We start from the raw sequence: 18,995 nt of genomic DNA, 5'->3' as shown, positions 1-18,995 counted from the left end.
TGGGGGTCTGATATGAGGTCTTATTGGGGTCTTATTAACATTGGGAGTCTGATTGGTGATCTGCCCTGAGGTGTAATGAAAAATATTTTTTTCTTATTATCGTACTCTAAAACCTAGGTGCGTCTTATGGGCCGGTGCGTCTTATAGGGCGAAACATACGGTAGATAGTGACGTGGAAAAATAAAAATCACCCAAAATTCTAAAAAAGTATGTTTAACATAAAAATGTGATTTAAACAATAAATTATTTTCTGACACATTCCCTTTAACTATAGTATATGCATTTCTATTTGACTGCATGTGAACCAGGCAGACGACGTTATCTTCTGACCTCCTGTAAGCAGGCATCTCATTGAACTATGTAAATGCCTTATCTATCCTCTGGTCTCTGGTTACGTTTTATTAATATTTATATCTATTCCTCCTTCTTTCTTTGTCCTCATGCGTAAGTCAAATAATATCTGAATTCCATTGTTGACTCCTTGTTTTCTTTCCTGTAAAATGTATAGTAAAAGCTAGAATGGCAGAATTATAGCCAATTAGCCACATAGCTCTGGAACAGTACATGGCGGCGCTTTCTCAAATAACAGTCGAAAGAATGTTTTTGTTTTTTTTTGTCTTGTAAAAACCTTTAGTTTATATATCTTTCTTATCTCCAGAAAATACGTGGGCGATTATATTACTTGCCTTCTCCAAGAGTAAAATAGAAGCAATCTCAATCCTGACAATACTCGGACATGGTAAATCCCTTGTACGTGTGGAGACGAAATCCCATTTTATTTATACGAGCTAAATCACTGCGATAGAAATTCTTTTCCTGGCTGCAATTTAAATACCAGCTCAATATGTCTGTCTTCTTATATAGTATATAGTATAGTATTACTTTTCTTTTGACTTAAAGAAAGCATACAATGCGAAATGTATACATTGTGTGATACTTTATTATGCAGAGCTATAGGGGGCGCTACATGACACAGAGGTTGTCCCATGATATAAATATTACATTTCTCAACACTTTTTTCATTCAGAGCACTCCTGTGTGTACACATTGCTCTTAAATACTTTGTATGGCGCCCCCTGGTGTTCATTTGATTCCCTGTCAGAAAGTCCACCTTATGCGTGGAGAAGAAGCTGATTTTTAGCGACTGGCCTTTGCAATAGCACTCCTCTGCTGCGTTCAACAGGACCTGGGCGCTGAGACTGAGCTACTGAGCATGTGTGACCACTGGCATCAGACACATCATATGGACGTTCCGACAGGAAATTAAAAGAACAAGCATGTAATAGCAAAATCTAGCCTTTAGTAGGCAATAGCAGTAGCTGTTATCAGGGATGAGCGAATCGACTTCGGATGAAACATCCGAAGTCAATTCGCGTAAAACTTCGCTCTAATACTGTACGGAGCAGGAGCTCCGTACAGTATTAGAATGTATTGGCTCCGATGAGCTGAAGTTATTGGCACTTTACGAAGTCGCGAGTTCGGGAAATGTTTTTTTACAGTACAAATTCATTTATGAAGTTACTGCGCCAAGTCTTGCGAGGCTTCGCGAAGCAATTACTTTGGCTCATCTGAGCCAATACATTCTAATACTGTATGGAGCTCCTGCTCCGTACAGTATTAGAACAAAGTTTTATGTGAATCGACTTCGGATGTTTAATCCGAAGTCGATTCGCTCATCCCTAGCTGTCATCTTCCAATATGTAGTGTCATGCCTCCAAACCTCCACTAACTCCCTGGATCAACGACCCCTCTCTAGTAGCTATAGCCTGTAATATTATTACACTCCAGAAATACATCCAGGCCCCTCTTGAATTCCTTTATTGTACTCACCATCACCACCTCCTCAGGCAGAGAGTTCCATAGTCTCACTGCTCTTACCGTAAAGAAGTGAAGACCTTTTTAACAAGTGCTTATTGTTATAGTGAATATTACAATGTCCTTTTCCCAGTCTTTGTTATGTTCACATCATGTTTTTGACCTAAGTTTAATGTATACACATAACGTACATGTTAAACGGATTCCTCAGACAGATGTCATACAGAGACATCCAACACCACTGGGATCCACTTAAAAAATAATAATCTATGAATGTATATGTTCTTTTGCTGGATCAAAAGTGTAGTGTATTATGATTTTTATTCTTTTTTCCACAATGTATAGGCTAAATGTGGGACAAAAACTTGACGTGAACAGCTCCTTATTTCTACTTCAAGACAACATGTGTGGATACATCACCGCGCATATACTGCAGCGCTAATTACAGTACGGAGTTTGGAGAGGATAAATCGATAGATAGATAATAGATAGATATGAGATAGATAGATGATAGATAGATAGATAGATAGATAGATAGATAGATAGATAGAAGAATAGATAGATGATAGATAGGTAGATACATAGATAGATAGATATGAGATAGAAAGATATAAGATAGATAGATAGATAGATAGATAGATAGATAGCTAGATAGATACATAGATAGATATCAGACAGATATATAGATACTGTAGATAGATAGATGATCCTTTTATTCTCTCTTTCTTCCCCTCTGTCTACTGACAACACATGTATTTTTGGCGGAGTTGAGCGGGTATGTATTCCCGGAGTTACGGACACAGCGTAGCTTGCTCTACTATGCTGCTTGCATGGCTCCCATTCACTACAGCCGGCACTTAGCCCCATCTCGCTGTAGAAACGACCGGATGGGACAACCTCTTAAAAGAGAGTCCTATAGTGAAACCCTAGAAGGGTCTGAAAAGGTGGGGTCGTCATTGATCTGAATCCTCTGATAGGTGCTTGGTAATCCAACGAGCCCAAGAAGCCCTGTAGATCAGTGCATGTGGCTCTCTGTAAAGTCTATCTCCCATGGACGTCAGAAGTGAGGGCACATACATGGCTGCCATAGGGGGGGTCTGGTGGAATAAGGGTTCCCACCAATCTTTTTTTGTCTACTAATCTGGGTTCTTCTGTTGTCACTCCAAATACTTTAATTGACCTCTATGCAATGTAACTTCTTAAATGACTGATCCAACCCTTGTCATTCCAAATCTACAGCGCACGCTTCCATCTCTGAATTAGCTGCTCATCTAATAGCTATTGATTAAGCAGTAGCGGCGGCCTTACAGATTCCTAAAGCCGATATGGTCACCATCTGCAGCTATTGATGGCTGGATTATTTATGATGAGGTATAAGTAATAGGGCTACGCATTAAGGTGACGATATATCCACGCGGGACCGCAGGACGTCTCTTGTCCTTTAATAAAGGCGTCTTTTGCTGACATGAATTATATTGGATTTTCTGTGCCAGGAAAAAGAGGTTAAGAGTCTGTCTGCGAGTATTACTTCTATTACAGTGAAAGTTGAAATCTGAAGTCTGCTCCACCAGCCATGCCTTCAGGCGCTGCAAAATGGAGTGAAGGGTAAATTCAATTATCTAATCAACTAAAGACTCAGCGCTCTAACGAGTAAACACCTCCCGGAGATAAATATTATACTGCAATCACCATGCCATATTAGACTCTTTACAGGCCCGCAGCCAAAAATGACAATGGAGCTTTACTGGCTGCTGCCCTGGTCTAACCCATAATGTAGTGGCCCCTAACGCTGCATTAAATCCGTAAAAGAGAGTTCTCAGGATTGGCAAGGCATGGCGGCTTTCTTCCAAAAGTTGGGATCCACCGGGTGTTTGTTCGCCATTGCTGCTCAGCCCCATTCACTACAGTAGAGAAGAGTGGCAAAGCCAAATACCACCGTTTTCTAATTCTGGAGAACCATTTCGAAACGAATGCAAGGGCAGCATTCATAGCCACGGGGCCGTATGATTAGTAGTTAAAATGGCAGGGAGAAATAGAGTATTGTGAAAAAACCCATAGGACACATAGTTAGGAGTACACTGTATTCATGAACAGAGTCTTTCCCGTGCCTCCTCCCGCTCCTTGGGGGAGTGATCAATGGTGGATTATAATAGGGGCGTTTGGATCGGCCTGACATCTTTGTGGGGCCCAACGCCACCCCAAACGCCCACATTACAGAATACATTCAGGAGCGATGAGCGCTGCAACATCCCCCTATTCAATTACCAGCTCAGGTCCACTCTGCAGGCCGCCATCCGCTACAGTCCACGTCTCCTCTATCTTGCTGCACTGCTGTGTCTTACGTGGAAGGGGAGAAGATCAGAGGAGCAGCGCGGGAAGAAGATGGAGGGCATGTCAGATTCAGCTACTCACATCACTGTACTCAGAGAGTTATCACTGTGTTATCTGTGGAGTTACATAGGACTGCAGGTGACATCTACTATATTATCTGTACCTAGAGAGTCATCACCGTGTTATCTGTAGTGTTACATAGGACTGCAGGTGACATCTACTATATTATCTATACCTAGAGAGTCATCACCGTGCTATCTGTAGTGTTACACAGGACTGCAGGTGACATCTACTATATTATCTGTACCTAGAGAGTCATCACCGTGTTATCTGTAGTGTTACATAGGACTGCAGGTGACATCTAATAGATTATCTGTATATTTAGAGACTCCAGGATTTAGATATTGATGGCCTATCCTCAGGACAGGTCAACGATATTAGACTGCCATGGGTGGATAAGGACTACTGAGCCTTCAGAGCAGCTCCCTGATGGCTTCAGTGTGAGGCAGAGAGCAATAGTCTGTAGATGCAGTGAAAGTGAAAGCTGAAGAGGGAAAACTCTTATATGACTCCCTGCACCCCTGCCAATCAACTGTTAAGGAGGAGCTCTGGCACCAGAAGTAGACACCGCAACTATAGAGCTCTGTTCATTGTGTCTGTGTCTGTCAGACCCCCGTCGATCGGATATTGACGGTTCCTCCTGCGGACAGCTCATCAATATAAAATGAGTGGATAATATCTTTCATGACCAGCACATTTTTTTCTCACATTTGCTGGTCAGTTATAATCATATTTTTTTCCAATTTTTTTTTGTCTTTTTTCTAGACAGAAATTGCTGAGCATTTAAATATCCATCATTTTTGGTAAGAAACAGCACCACTCTTTTACACAGGTTATGTCTGATATTGGAGTTCAGCCCCATTAATTAGAGCATGATGAAAGCTTAAAGGATACCTGAGTTTTAAAAAGAAAAAATTGCATAATGACAATGCTGCTTTGTACAATCATAACTGTGAAAGAACCAGTGTTTTTTTTTAGCTTCCCTAAATCTCTTTAAGCCATATGATTCCTAGTTTCAGCTGCACAGCTAGATGCAACTCTCTCAGAAGCAGTGAGTGTCTCCATTCTGTTGAATCCGCCAGTACTTTATGCAGTGACTTCACATCTCTTACTTCCCACTATGTTTGTTTTCTTCTATGGAGCTCAGAAAGCTGATAAAGAGGTGGAGATCAGTCTTACAGACACACATGAGCTCCTCTGCTCTTCAGAAGCAGTGTATAGCTTCTATCAGGCTCAGGGCTCAGCTAACTTTGTACAATCATAACTATTAAAGAACCAGTGTTTTTTGGGCTTCCCTAAATCTCTTTCAGCCATATGATTCCCAGTTTCAGCTGCACAGCTAGATGCATCTCTCTCACAAGAAGTGTGTGTCTCCGTTCTGTTGAATCCGCCAATACTGTATGCAGTGACCTCACTTCCCTTACTTCCCACTATGTTTGTTTTCTTTTAGGGAGCTCAGAAAGCTGATAAGGAGGGAGAGATTAGGCTTACAGACACACTGCTCTTCAGAAACAGTGTATAGCTTCTATCAGGCTCAGGGGCTTAGCTAGCTCTGACACGCCCCCACTTCCTCTCACCTATCTTCTCAGTCTCTGTTACTAGGGACAGATCTTGTCTGCCAACAGACAGTGGACTACAAGTTAGGTGGAAGTGAGACCCTTAACCCCTTCCCGACCAGCACCGTAATAGTACGGCGCTGCGGGAAGTGACTTCCCGACCAGCGCTGTAGTACTACGGCACGCTGATCGGGCAGGTGCAGGAGCTGCGCCTGCCCGATCAGCTGCAGAGGACCGGCTGTTCCTGTTAGCCGGACCCCTGCTGCATGCGCCGGCATTGGTGAAAACACTGATGCCGGTGCATTAACCCTCACTATGCCGCAGTCTGCGCTGACCGCGGCATGTGCGGGGTATGTGGAGTGAGCTCCCTCCCTTTCCCCATCGGGTCTCCGAGCTGCTGTGGCCGGGACACGAAGGCAGGGAAGGCAGCCCGATGCCTTCCACAGCCATGGGAGCTGCCTTCCATGTAAGCCTATGAGATCCAGCCCCCTGGATCTCACAGGCAGGAAGCTGTAAGTGTATTACAGTGTGTAATACACTTATAGCCAATGCATTACAATACAGTAAATAAAAAAAAACTAAAAATAAAGTTTTGCATAATAAAAAAATATATATATTTTTGTAAAAAAAAAATGCTTTTTTTTTTACAAAAATATATATTTTTTTTATTATGCAAAACTTTATTTTCTCCCATAATTAAGTAATAAAAAATTGGAAAAAACATAGACATAGACATATTAGGTATTGCTGCGTCTGTATCAACCGGCTCTATAAAAATATCACATGATTCACCTTGTCAGGTGAATGCAGTAAAAAAAAAATACAAAAAAACTGTGCCAAAACAGCCATTTTTTGGTCACCTTCACTCACAAAAAGTGTGTATAAAATACAAAGCGATCAAAAAGGCGTATTTAGCCCAAAATGGTACCAATCAAACCGTAATTTCATCCAGCAAAAAATGAGACCTAAGACAATTGTCCAAAAAATAAAAAAATATCGCTCCCAGAAAATGGCAACACAAAAACAAGATTTCATTCTGTTCAAAAATGCATTTACTGTGTAACACTTAATAAAAATAAAAAATAGACATATTGGGTATTGCCCCGTCCGTAACAACCTTCTCTATAAAATATCACATTATATGCCCCCTCAGGTGAATACTGTAAAAATAAAAAATAAATAATAAACTACTGCAAAACCACCTTTTTTCACCTTGCCTCACAAAAAGTCTAATACCAAGCGATCAAAAAGTCTTATGTACACTAAAATGGTACCAATGAAAAGGTCACCTCATCCCGCAAAAAATTATCCTCCACATAAGAAAATCACTCAAAAAATAAAAAACAATGGCGCCCATAAACCAATCCATCTAAATCTGCACTGCAAAAGCCATATGGCGCTCCTTCCGTTCTGAATCCTGCCATGTGCCCCCACAGCAGTTTACCACCACATATTGGGTGTTGCCGTATTCAGGAGAAAATGGCAAACAAATTATGGGGTGCTTTTTTTCCTGTTACCTCTTGTGAAAATGAAAAATTTGGGGCTAATGCAACATTTTATTGGAAGAAATAAAACTTTTCATTTTCACAGCCAAGTGTTTTCAAATTCCGTAAAATGCTAAGGGAGTCAAAGTGATCAGTCCCCCCCTTAATATTCTTTAAAGGGTGTAGTTTCCAAAATGGGGTCACTTTTTGAGGGTTTCCACTGTAGAGTACGTCAGGCTCTCTTCAAATACAAAATACAGGGAAGGGGGCTGAGCACGAAAACAAGCACCAGTGCCTTTTCAAACAGCTGATCGGAGGGGGTGTCGAATGTTGGACCCCCACTAATCAGACACTGATGACCTATCCTGAGGATAGGGCATTAGTATTAAAATCCCAGAAAACCCCTTCAACATTTCCAGGACAAAGCGGCCAGTGACAGTGTCCTCAGCATTATTACCCAAAATACATTTACTTGCTCGATTAGGGTACATTTCTGAGCTGCAGAGTCTAATGTTGTGGAGATTTACCTTTCAACTGACATGGACGATAGGCTTGTTGCTGAACACCAGCCTGTCCGCAAATTCATCCTCTTCCAATTGACATTGGAAGTCAATGCATAAGTCACAGTGTTTCAGCTTGTTGTCTGGATTCAGCTCCTAAAAAATTTGTAGTCTGTATGGCTTGCAACTGAGATATTTTCATAAGATGCGCCATACCATGGTTTGTGGCACTTGTAGCTCCATACTAGCAGGGGCGGATTGGCTATAGACTCTACAGGGAAATTTCCCGGTGGGCCAAAGACCAGAGGGCCTCCTGATCCCTTCTCATGGGTGCCAGCCAGGTAAGTAATGTTCTGTTGGTCCCCAGTTAATTAACGCTGGGGTGTCAAGTAATTATGTACCTGGCTGTTGACCACAGAGACCCTCCTGACTCCTGAATTCAACTGTATTGCCATCCTGAGGCAACTGGAGTTGGAGGACAGAATGTGAGCTGGAGCTGGTCACCACAGAGGGGCTTCTGAGAGGTATTTGGCTCTACTGGGGCGGTATTTTGTGCAATATGGTATTGATAGCACTGCCTACCTGTGTTAACCCTGCCTCCTGTCAATTTGGACCTGCTTGCAACATGGGGCCACTTTTTTTTTCCAGGGCCACTTTAAGTTTTCAGTCCGCACCTGGATACTAGTCAGCCTGGCCGACTTTGTAGGACTATGCTTATACACAATTTGAATCCTGTTGACTGTTTCTTCCAAAATCTTTAGGTGGCCCAGAATTTTCCCATGACATAAACAGCCATTGGTTTTGAATTGCTTCACCCAATGCGAAATGCTGTTTTTAAAATAAAAAAATATTAAATAATCTTTATTCTTTACTTATTACATACAATTCATCAACAATCATTGTCATTGCTTTTTACAATATGGATATTTTATATAATTACACAGTACATACCCACCCATCTGCCCATCCCTCCCCGATGCTTAGCCCTCCCCTGGGAGGGAGAAAAAAAAATTGTGGGTTCTCCACCCTCCCCCCTCTCTGAAATGTTGTGTCAAGGTGTTCTCCCTCAGGCCATTGCTCCCTGGGGAATTATAGTACTGAAGAATGATGCCAGAATTAAACGTAATAAAGTATTTTTACTAAGTGCAACGTAGAACTTCAGGTACATTCAAGAGCAGCAGATTTCAAGAGCAATCTCTGGCACCAATAAAGATTATATAAGCAGGTTGGATGCTGAAATTTAATAGTTGTAAGTGTACTGGGCCTAGTGGTAGTTTGGGTAATGGGTGTCTTAGCTATAGACCCTCACCTTTCAGCAGTGTCTTTGATGCAGGTTTTAGCTGGTGACTCTGCTGTCTGATTCCTCTAAAGTATTCTCTCTGGAGATTCCTTTACAGGACCAGAAGCTCAGATGTGTGCTTCCTCTCCTCATTTACTCTGAACTAGCTTTCCCCATCGTGGCAGGGAGCAGGACCATCATACTCCAGCCAAGAGGGGAAGAACAAGGTGGTTAGCTCTATTTCTTGCCAAGCATTGCCATCCACATCCTTAACTGAAACAAACGGCCAAAAGCATACAAAATACATAACAATACATAACTATATACTGTAATTGCAGATACTCCCAGGCCTGGGGTACTGCAGAATCACCCTGTATAAGTATCTTTCTAAGGAAACGGTTCTTTACGGTAAGACCTGAGAAGTTGTGGAAAAGTCTTCTTTCACCACCACCACCCATGATCAATTGATTTCTTCGAAAAAGATTTTGGTTCCTAAAAGAACCTAAACTTCATAAACAACTAACTTCAGATTAAATTCCATAGTTCACCACAGATGGATTTTATTAGGTGTTTTTCCAGGAACCCTCCATTCCCCTAGTTAACCATGATGAATATTTTTCAGCCAATTAAACTTAGTGACCATGAAGACTAACATTTGATGGCCTGAAAGTTTATAGTTTACACATAGCTTTAGCAATTTTACAGTATGTTGACTGTTTTAAATAGACTAGAGGTCAAGGCCTGTATAATGTGGAAACTTTCAATCAAATTTCTCCGTGTTGCCATGGGATCAATTATTTTGTCGGAGATCTTGGTAGGTATTTGTGTAATTGGAAATGTAGGTCTTGGAGGGATCGTTATGTTTTTAGCGCTCGCCTGACAAAGATTCATACAGACTACGGGATATTTTAGATACTTCGAATAAAATCTCAGCCAGACCATTAGGAATGCATTCAATAGGCCACCTTTCTGTCTCCTTTGTATTTTTAGAATCCAGAGCGTTTGATTATTTTCTGCAGTTTAGATTCACACCGAGAACCTTTTTGATCCTATGGCGAGAAGAAAGGCTTTGTATTATTTAAGATGTGTTATAAAAAGATCTTACGATGGCCTTTGGAATAGAAAAGGATATAGTTACTTGTGATATTGAGAAAATGTTTATAATAGGCTCCCCTTGAGTAATGTTTGTTGTAAGAGGGAGGGGAAGCCAAACGATCCCAAAGATTTTGAACATTTATCTATTTGCCGCTATTCAGAGACTTGCTCTTGATTTATGCTGGAGGCATATAGAACATTTGTTTTGGGCATTATTAAGGGAATTCGGTGTATCACAAAATATATAAGTTTGCCGATAGGGTTCTAAACTAGCTTAGGTTATAAGGGAGCCTATGATTTTGGGTTTGGCTGATCTTACGTTGGTTGGGAAAATAACCAAAAAAAGTCTAAGAATACAAACAAAAATATCTTTTTCCTGGAGTTTCTTAGTTGGAATTTAACCACATGTTGAAAATTTACATCTACTAGATGCTCTTATATAGTTGGAAGTAAAATTGCATTTTTTAAGTTAAAAAGGTGGTCCAGGGCAGTAACATAACTTGAAGCCCCAATGCAAAATCTGTAGTATCTGCCCACCATGTGCCATTTATAATATTGGTGTAGTTTTATAGGGTAGTGGGACTTTTTGGACCCCCTTAGGCACCAGGGCCTATGTGCGACTGCTGCCTCTGCACCACTATAGGTATGCCTCTGGTTCAAAGACAATTCTTCGGGAATTAACAGCAACAAGCAGAGGTGTAACCTAAAGCCCCTGAGCTCCAATAGAAAATCATGGTTACACATACCATGTTTCATTTTATAATACTAATGTCTTTTTTTAGTGTTAGAGGCCTTTGGTCCTCCTCTGGCACCAGGGCCTGGAGGTGACTGCTATCGCACCTCCCCTTACAGATACAACCGTGACAATGAGTAGAGGAGAACTTCTTAGCTTTTAAAGTCCTAGGTATTCATTTTCATGGTAGGTCCAGAAGCAGTGGTGCCTTGTGAGGTGTTGGTGAGCTAGTTCAGTGCACCCCTGATGAGCCAGTGCAGAAGATGGGAATGCTAGTGGCCCTGATGAGATGATGTGTCAGGGTTTAGTCCTTCAGGACGTTTCTCCCTGGGGATCGATGCAGTGAATAGGTGGTATAAGGAATCAGGCCAGATGTAGAAGAACATCCAGCAGTAGTTGCAATTTCTTTCTCCAGATGATGAGGTATGGTGACTGGCAAAGTGACAGATGATAGAATCTTTAGTATGCTATCTTGCTGATGTCTCTCCCCTGAACTTCTAGCTAACAGCTGAAAGCTGGCACTTGTGGCTGTAGGTATCCAAGTTGTCTAGGCCAGGATGTGATCTAGGTGATGGGTGTCTAAGCCATAGTCCCTCACTTGAAGCAAAGTCTGGATAGCCATGGTCACCCTGCTGACTGTAACGCTGTAGCTTTGCAGGATATTTGTAGTTTTGTCTTTGAAGTCTCTCTAGAGTAGTGATCCCACAAATGAGTTTGTTCTCTGGTACCTAAGGCCCTTGGATCAGGAACAATAACATGCTTCCTTACTCCTAGCTAACTCTTCCCTTCCCTGGCAGGAAATAGGACCATCCCTCTCCTACCAATAGAGGAGGAACAGGGTGGTTAACCCGGTTTCTGCCAACCATACCTCACCTGCTGCTGAACAGTGCAAACATACTGTACTCGGGTACTGCACTAGCAGTCCTCTATCTTCAACCTAGTGATCTTAATTCAATGGGCTTTCCTGACAATGTGCCATATCTTGTCTTGAAAAAGTTCAGTATGGAGCTGTGCTGCAATACCAGACACAACCTGAGTGAGGCGCTGCTTCTGGAAGAAAGGAGCCATGTTTCTCTAATCTTGGATAATCACTTTATACAATTACCACAACAATGTTTTTTTCTTATACAACTAACTTGATATTTGTTATACTGTATTCGCACAAGTGTGTTTTAGATTAATTATAGATGAAAATATAAAATAATAATCAGCAGAAGAATCTTTATTAGAGAAGACTTGTAACCAAGTATCAGTCCCTGCTGTGTTGATATAACATCCCCTGGCATTTGCCATGATACAGAAAGCTTCTTCTTTGGTTAAAAACTATGTATTTTTAATTTGTCAGCTCTGTCGTTACCATGGTAACATCCGATACAGCGTTATCTAGGGGAGACATCGTTTTTCTACCTTCGGGCACATAATTCAATTTCTTAATGAATAAAGCATCAGATGTTAAAACATGTATAGATAAAAAATTGCAGCATCTTAAATTAGCTACTTTACACAAAATGCTACTAAACCGATCCAACTCCAAACAGTTCACTTGTACTTTTTGCAAAAACTGAATAAAAAAAGAAAAGAAAACTTAATTGTTGTAGGGAAGCGGGTTTTTATTTTTTTATTTTTTAAACATAGCAATTTATAAAAAGCAGTTGGCATTTTTCAGCCATATGGAAAGATAGACCATCGATACTGAGGAGGGTGGGAGACCCCCCAGCAGTCATTAGAACAGGGGTGCCGTAGCCCCTTCCTTCCAGTTAACAGCGGGGTTCAGACCTTTACTGATAAAACGGGCGAATACCTATTTAGGTATCATAAATCAGTCAGAATCAGGAAACCCTACGTCCAGGTTGGCTACTTTCACATATGCTTTTAAACTATGCATTAAAACTATTCCTCTGCCGAAACAGCCTGCCGGAGTTCACCAAATCGGATACTGCTGTTTACTGCCGGCTGGTTTCTAGCAAGAGTAAGGGTACTCGGGGGGCATGGATCCCTGCAGGGTCCCATTATACACAATGGGATCTGATGGTGCTCCGGCCCTACCCAGCTATACCGGATATGATGAATAGTGATGAGCGGCAGGGACAATATTCGAATTCGCGATATTTCGCGAATATTTTGTAGAAAATTCGTCATATATTAGCAAATTCTAGAATTCGCTATTATTTTCTTGATTGCGAAAATTGGCAATGCAATATTCGCATAAAGCGCACGCAATACAGGCGTGGGTCACTTTTGCTACATTTTCCAAGCTTCTAGAAGTTTCCTGAGACTGGAGAAAATGGTTGGCACGGCAGAACATTAAAAATGGCTTTATATGCAGATAGAGTGCTCCAATATAGTCGCGATTGCACTAATCTGCACTAATGATGTGAATATTTTGGCGCAATACGTGAAACTTCACATTTTAGCAGGTCTGACTACATATTACTGATTGGTGCACTAAGTATTGTTGTGACATCACAGCACTATGTCTGTAGCATGTATGTATGGACAGCAGAGAAACAGTAATTCCTATCACACTACCTAACACCCTGCTACGCTATATCCCTATCTAACCTACACTGACTATCTCCCACTAACTATCTGTATTATATATATGAGCTAACTAACTATCTAATGTCATTGGATAAGGAATAGGATCCAGATGAAAGCACAGAGCATAGCAATGACACTGCTCTCTCTCTCAGAACTGCAAAAAACTGTAGAAAATGGCTGCTGGGGAGTTTCTTATATAGTAAGGGGTAGGCAGCTTTCCTATTGGTTGCTAGGGATGTTGCTAAGCTCTGACAAAGACATTCCAGCCTTCTTATTGGCCCACAAGAAAGAAGCAGGGAGGGATCATGGGTGCAGATGAAAAAAAATCTAGAATATTCGAAAATACTAATATATATATCACTATATTCTAAATATTCACGAATTCTCGAAGTGCCGATATTCGCGATTAATATTCACTATTCGAATATTCGTGCCCAACACTAATGATGAACTCCAGCAGGCTGTTCCTCTGCCGGAAAAGCCTGCCAGATAGTTTAAATGCATATGTGAAAGTAGCCTAAGGGCTCTTTCACACTTGCGTTGTCCGGATCCGGCGTGCACTCCATTTGCCGGAGGTGCCCGCCGGATCCGGAAAAACGCAAGTGAACTGAAAGCATTTGAAGACGGATCCGTCTTCAAAATGCGTTCAGTGTTACTATGGCACCCAGGACACTATTAAAGTCCTGGCTGCCATAGTAGTAGTGGGGAGCGGGGGAGTCAGGGCCAGACTGGCCATAGGGCAGACCGGGCATTTGCCCGGTGGGCCGGGCCGCCTCAGGGGGGCCGCCTCAGGGCTCGAGTGGGTGTGCCGGGTATGGCCTAATCACACCCCTGTGCTCCGCCTCCTGCCAGCCCCGGCCGCACAGCTTAATCATCATGACTGAGTGACACAAAGAAAACACAGGAGCAGTATACTTACAGTCCGTGCGGCTCCCGGGCGCTCCAGAATGACGTCAGAGCGCCCCATGCGCATGGATGACGTGATCCATGCGATCATGTGATCCATGCGCTTGGGGCGCCCTGACGTCACTCTGGAGCGCCCGGGGAGCCGCACTGACGGTAAGTATGCTGCTCCCCGCTCCCCACTACACTTTACCATGGCTGCCAGGACTTTAGCGTCTTGGCAGCCATGGTAACCATTCAGAAAAAGCTAAACGTCGGATCCGGCAATGCGCCGAAACGACGTTTAGCTTAAGGCCGGATGCGGATCAATGCCTTTCAATGGGCATTAATTCCGGATCCGGCCTTGCGGCAAGTGTTCAGGATTTTTGGCCGGAGCAAAAAGCACAGCATGCTGCGGTATTTTCTCCGGCCAAAAAACGTCCCGGTCCGGAACTGAAGACATCCTGATGCATCCTGAACGGATTTCTCTCCATTCAGAATGCATTAGGATAAAACTGATCAGGATTCTTCCGGCATAGAGCCCCGACGACGGAACTCTATGCCGGAAGAAAGGAACGCAAGTGTGAAAGGGCCCTTAGTCACGTCACATAAAATATCAGGGAACTGTATACAATGGTAATCTGCGAGTCCCTAATATTATGTATGTGTTCCTTCACCTTGGGAAAAAATTCTGTTTGATGCTCCCATCCCTACTAACGTTTTACAATCTTGTAAGCATGATCCTCCCACGATTTCTAAATACTACGGTCAATGTAGAGTAATTTAGTCATCTTTACATTTGGAGGAAAGTTGATATGGGAAAGGGTTCTTTACGGTAAGAGTAATTGATGCAAAGCAGAAGCAGTGTCAGGGGATGCAGAGGCAGCGATTTTGAACCTGTAAGATTTTGAATTGGGGAGAGGAGCTTCAAGTTAGACTTCTGATCCACCTCAGGGTCAGGGCTTTGTAAGCTCCAGGTAGAAACAGTTTTACTCCCTCTTTGTTTTTTTTCTTTTTCTTTGAAGAAAAGTTCATATTTGACAATGAATAGCAAGTTATGATTCATGCAGTTTGTTTAAAGCGTACAATTAGATTTTTCCCTGATATTACCAGTTTCAATCAACCTAATGAAAGGTAAAAGAAAATAATGAAAGGTCTGACACTGGTGTCGTTAGAAATGATTGTCCTAGAGATTAATTTTAATATGGCTCCTTGCAGTCCACATTAAAATACATGATTTTCACCATTTTTACTTTGAATCCCCAGTATTTTTCCCTTTTTTTTTTTTTTTAAATCAAACCAAATAAGCAGTAAAGTACAAGAAGAAAGGAAAGGAGTACAAAGAGAAAAAAGGGGAGAGGGCAGGCAGTGCCAGACACATCACATCACTTTTCTGGAGATTATTTGGTGGATTCTTATTGTCAACTCCATGGTCATCTGCATGCCAAGCCTTGGATGAAAGAGGAAGCTGAATCACAGGAAGCAGAGACCACATTGGAGCCTGGAGAAATGAGCAACCTACCAGACACCAGTGAGTATTGAACCTGTTCACTACCCTAGTTCTGCAGGGATACTGACATTGTCCATCCTAGAAAACCATGGTTAGTCAACCTATGACTTAGGGCCACCAGGAAACCTGGAATTAATCGGTTCTCTACTTACGTAGCCCTAGAGTCATTACCGTTATTAACCTGTTCACCTTCACCAGGACTAAAAAAAGATATTATTCCCTCAGTCACTGTAGACCACTAGAGATACTGTATTTAAAATGCTGACTATCTAGCACAGAGGTGAGCAAACTTTTCTTTACTCGTGGGCCACAATGGGTTCATATATTGGACCCAGGGGACGGACCAAGAGTAGATGGATGTGGCGTTTGTGTGAATTAATATAAATTTTATTTAAACTTCGTAACATTGAAGGTTTAGTTTAATTCAAGGTAAAAAATCATAAAAATAGTTATTGTAAAAAACTTTTATACAATGTATTTCTTTCATAACATAGTATGTATAACTCGCCTTCAATTTTAGTGGGAACAGTGTTGTTGGTCTCCCTTTTTTGCTAAGGCATCAAAATCTGGAGTTACAGTCAGGTCCATAAATATTGGGACATCGACACAATTCTAACATTTTTGGCTCTATACACCACCACAATGGATTGGAAATGAAATGAACAAGATGTGCTTTAACTGCAGACTGTCAGCTTTAATTTGAGGGTATTTACATCCAAATCAGGTGAACGGTGTAGGAATTACAACAGTTTGCATATGTGCCTCCCACTTGTTAAGGGACCAAAAGTAATGGGACAATTGGCTTCTCAGCTGTTCCATGGCCAGGTGTGTGTTATTCCCTCATTGTTCCAATTACAATGAGCAGATAAAAGGTTCAGAGTTCATTTCAAGTGGGCTATTTGCATTTGCAATCTGTTGCTGTCAACTCTCAAGATGAGATCCAAAGAGCTGTCACTATCAGTGAAGCAAGCCATCATTAGGCTGAAAAAACAAAACAAACCCATCAGAGAGATAGCAAAAACATTAGGCGTGGCCAAAACAACTGTTTGGAACATTCTTAAAAAGAATGAACACACTGGTGAGCTCAGCAACACCAAAAGACCCGGAAGACCACGGAAAACAACTGTGGTGGATGAACGAAGAATTCTTTCCCTGGTGAAGAAAACACCCTTCACAACAGTTGGCCAGATCAAGAACACTCTCCAGGAGGTAGGTGTATGTGTGTCAAAGTCAACAATAAAGAGAAGACTTCACCAGAGTGAATACAGAGGGTTCACCACAAGATGTAAACCATTGGTAAGCCTCAAAAACAGGAAGGCCAGATTAGAGTTTGCCAAACGACATCTAAAAAAGCCTTCACAGTTCTGGAACAACATCCTATGGACAGATGAGACCAAGATCAACTTGTACCAGAGTGAGGGGAAGAGAAGAGTATGGAGAAGGAAAGGAACTGCTCATGATCCTAAGCATACCACCTCATCTGTGAAGCATGGTGGTGGTAGTGTCATGGCGTGGGCATGTATGACAGCCAATGGAACTGGTTCTCTTGTATTTATTGATGATGTGACTGCTGACAAAAGCAGCAGGATGAATTCTGAAGTTTTTTGGGGCAATATTATCTGCTCATATTCAGCCAAATGCTTCAGAACTCATTGGACGGCACTTCACAGTGCAGATGGACAATGACCCAAAGCATACTGCAAAAGCAACCAAAGAGTTTTTTAAGGGAAAGAAGTGGAATGTTATGCAATGGCCAAGTCAATCACCTGACCTGAATCCGATTGAGCATGCATTTCACTTGCTGAAGACAAAACTGAAGGGAAAATGCCCCAAGAACAAGCAGGAACTGAAGACAGTTGCAGTAGAGGCCTGGCAGAGCATCACCAGGGATGAAACCCAGCGTCTGGAGATGTCTATGCGTTCCAGACTTCAGACTGTAATTGACTGCAAAAGATTTGAAACCAAGTATTAAAAAGTGAAAGTTTGATTTATGATTATTATTCTGTCCCATTACTTTTGGTTCCTTAACAAGTGGGAGGCACATATGCAAACTGTTGTAATTCCTGCACCGTTCACCTGATTTGGATGTAAATACCCTCAAATAAAAGCTGACAGTCTACAGTTAAAGCACATCTTGTTCGTTTCATTTCAAATCCATTGTGGTGGTGTATAGAGCCAAAAAAGTTAGATGTCCTAATATTTATGGACCTGACTGTAGCTTTGTTGTTGCAATTCGCAGAATAGATACTGTGCCAGTATATAGGGCCCTCATAGTGCTGCCCCTCTTCTCCATAGTGCCCCCCATATTGTGCCAGTATATAGGGCTTCATAGTGCTTCCCCTCTTCTCCAAAGTACCAATCCATATTGTGCCAGTATATAGGGCCCCCACCCCCTTCTTGCCACAGTATACTATAAATAATAAAAACAATAAACACATATACTTACCTTATGCTGCTCTCAGTGATGCGATGCAAGCCTCTTCTGGCCCGTGTCCCGCGCTGTATGGCTCAGGAGGCGCGATTACGTCATCGAGCCGCCTGCACTGAGCTCTGATAGGCTGCAGGCCTAGTGCCTGTAGCCTATCAGAGGAACGGGCAAGGGAGACGCCTCTCCCCTGCTCCTCCGCACCATTCATCTGTATTGCTGTCCTGAGGACGGCGCTACAGATGAATATGGAGATGAGCGCTTCCACAATACGGCCATACACGGCCCATGGGCCGTAGTTTGCCAATCACTGATCTGGCACCAATAATTTTTGCTTCTTCTAATTTTTTTGCAAAACAGAAGAAATGTCTTGTGAACATTCCAACTTGAGAAAATGGTTCCCAATATTTGGAAAAATTATAATGGGCAATGGCTCTGTACAGTATCTCTGCTTAATAAATTGCAGTACCGTATTTGGGAGGTACTATCTCTCTTTGGGGAAAGAGCTCTTTAATCGGCGTGAGGAGACTTATAGGCCATACATGCTCCTCTGGAATAATAGGAAGAAAGGGATGCAAATGAGCTCTTAACAAGCTTTGCCTCCGATGCCACCAGATGTAAGGCAGCTATCCTATAAGTCAGTGTTTGACGCTTTAAATAGGTCTTGAGCAGGGCTGACTGGCCATAGACCCTACAGGAAAATTTCCTGGTGGGCCGATGCCCCAGGGGGCCCCCCAATTCCTCTTCTCTCCCGCTGACCGGGTACATAATGAGCTTTCCACAG

At 42.2% G+C, this 18,995-nt stretch overlaps 1 protein-coding gene across 2 annotated transcripts in view; it reads right to left on the bottom strand.

Moving 5' to 3' along the window:
• Positions 1-18,995, bottom strand: part of SORCS2 (sortilin related VPS10 domain containing receptor 2) — an 894,852-nt gene that overhangs the window by 242,131 nt on the left and 633,726 nt on the right. The gene's annotated exons all lie outside the window — the stretch shown is intronic.

The sequence above is a fragment of the Bufo bufo genome, chromosome 2 (assembly GCF_905171765.1).
Source record: "Bufo bufo chromosome 2, aBufBuf1.1, whole genome shotgun sequence".
In the NCBI taxonomy this organism is placed as follows: domain Eukaryota; kingdom Metazoa; phylum Chordata; class Amphibia; order Anura; family Bufonidae; genus Bufo; species Bufo bufo.
The sequence above is the reverse complement of the archived record's forward strand: the minus strand, read 5'-3'. Positions and strand labels throughout refer to the sequence as shown.